Genomic DNA, 2,676 nt, shown 5'->3' with positions numbered 1-2,676 from the left:
CTACGACTGTCTGTGGTGCAATAGAGTCATGAGTGATGAGGGAAGGATTGTGGCTGGGATTCTTTTCAGATGTTGAGGATGTTTTGCTTGGTGCAGCTGATCAGGTCCAGCTATAAAACTGTGAAAACAGTACAATTGGCTTTGGATTTCTGTCACATAACATAGACACATCATTGGAGTGAGTGCCTTTTAAGTGGCACTTGTTCTGCTTGTGTGAACTAGCTCCAGCACTGCTGAGTGCCGCTGCTGGTATCCCCTGCACAACCAGAGACTGAAGAAGCAAGTAAAGAGGAGACTCCAGTTCCCATGGCCTCTTTAATCCCTGAGGAGATGGCGGTGGGAAAGAGAAGAGCCTGCCAGGGAGGGGTCACCCAGGAAGGCCAGAGCTAGCAAAAGCTTCAGCAAGAGGATATTGGTCTGCCAGGGAAGAGTAGATTGAGACCCATCAAACTTAGTTCACTTGAACAATGAGGCAGCCAATAGATAAGCACATTCAATCAGCCCTAGCTCGGGCTGAATTCAAACCAGCCCCTAGAGGTGAAAGACTTTATTGTGTTAACAATTCCCTGACTTGTCCCATCTCCCTTGAAACGGTCTTGAATGCAGGCTACTTTCTCACACTTCAGGACTGACCCAGCAGAGGTTAACACGGACATCTGTCATATCCAGTCGATCTGTAACCATAGAAAGCAGCAACTGGAATGCATTTCAAATCCAAACCTAGCCTACCGGTGCCAGTTTCCAGCTGGAGTGTGCTCTGTCTGCCTTCTAGCAACTAAATACCGCAGGTAAAGCTGTGCAAAAGCCTTGAGGATTGTTAGTGCAGCCTCTGAATGCAATGGACTTCTTTATCTCACTGAAACAGATCCGAGAAGTAGTGGGGGGAGGAAATCCAAGCAGAAACAAAGCACATTCTCCAGAATCTAGTAAAAGAAGCAAATAAGACATTCAGAGCATGCAGGTAGATGGCTTTTTATGAAGCAAGGCAATGTTCATCTGTGCTGGTCGGCATAGTAACAAAATAAAACCAATGTTGTGTCAACAGGGTAATAAGAAAGAGCACCAAAGTGTTTTTTCCTCTCTGTTGAAGGGAGTACAGGCCCGTGAAAGCCATGCATATATTGCAGTGCTGACAGCCTGGGCTGCTGGTGCTCTGCTGCAAGGAGTCTGGGGATAGGGTGAGATTCAGAGCAGGATTCTGAGAAGATAGTGTATGTGATATGGACTATGGCATCAGAAAACCCTGAGCCCTTGTGCATGGCACCAGTGGTAGAATTTGCCCCAGGATGTACAGCAGTAATGTGAATCTTCCACAGTCCTGCATCAGGCAAGGCTGACAAGTCAGTCAGTCATAGAATCATAGAATCAGGCAGGTTGGAAGAGAGCTCCAAGCTGAGCCAGTCCAACCTAGCACCCAGACCATGGCACTAAGTGCCTCATGCAGGCTTTGCTTCTACACCTCCAGGGATGGTGACTCCACCACCTCCCTAAGCATACATATCCAGTGCTTTATTTCAAAAGCTGCTGAGTGTGAACCGGGTTCCAGCACCAAGGGGAAGCAGGGAAGGAAGAGGAGAGAGCTGAATTTTAGGAGTGGTAATAGCTTGGAGCACTTCTGCCTAAGCCAAATGCAGCTTTCTACTTTGCAGTTGGGGCTTAGCTAATTTGCTGATGGCTCTGACTTTACCAGTGGTCTGCCCGAGGCACACTGTGGGATGGGTGTTTTCTGCTGAGATCTCCTTAGTCAAACTGGTTAAGCTCTGGAGGATGCCAGAGGAATTTACTCCGTGACCTAGCTTGAGTTGTCTCTCTCCTGCTTTAGTCTCCAGACTGTAAATCTGTGGTGCAAGCCTACACGGTGGGTTCAAAGAGAGGATGGAAATACCTGGCAGAGCAGGAGTTAAAGCAGTCCCTCACCCTCAGGGCTGCTGCTGAACACATTTTCTTGTCCTTCACCTGGGTCAGCACCCACAATGCTGCCATTGTGTTCTGCTGCCTGAGGGGATTGTGCGCGGATCAGAGTGCGTTAAGTGAGAGGATAAAGTTGTGCCGACGGTGTTACAGGGTGGGCAGTGTATGGATGTGCTGCAGCCACTTGGCCATGACTCATGCAGCTCTTCTCCAAACTTCCCTTCCAGCAGCCGGAGCGAGAGGCCACATTGCAGGCACCTTCTGATTCGTATCATGTAACCCCCGCAAGGATGCAGACAGGGATCCAGGCCGGCTCGATGCTAGGCAGGTTTGTTCAGCACGCTCTCAGTCCCTGCAGGATTTATTACCCTTGCTTCTGAGGTCATGCCCAGCCCCTGCAGAAAAGATGCTGCCACCAGGCAGCGAGTGGCCAGGCAGACGCTGGCACAGTGCTAGGGCACGGCCGGGCGCCGGCAGCGCAGGGGCGCAGCAGCCGGAGGGGCCCCGCAGGGCACTGCCGCTCCGCGCCAGGGCAGCTCCGGGCCGCGCTGGCTGCGGCTCTGCGCTCCCCCCAGCCGGGGCTGCCCCTGCAGGCTCAGCGCTGGACCCCGGGGCTGCGGCCAGCGGAGCGCCGCCTGTCCCCATCGGGGCGTGACGTCACAGCCCAGGTTAGGTGACGTCAGAGGGGCGGCGCGGTGCATGCTGGGCCGCGGGGAGGCGGTGCCGTCTCCATGGTAACGGCGCCGCCAGCAGGGCCCGGCACGT

This window comes from Pogoniulus pusillus, chromosome 38 (genome assembly GCF_015220805.1).
Source record: "Pogoniulus pusillus isolate bPogPus1 chromosome 38, bPogPus1.pri, whole genome shotgun sequence".
Lineage (NCBI taxonomy): Eukaryota > Metazoa > Chordata > Aves > Piciformes > Lybiidae > Pogoniulus > Pogoniulus pusillus.
Note: the sequence above shows the minus strand (reverse complement) of the source record.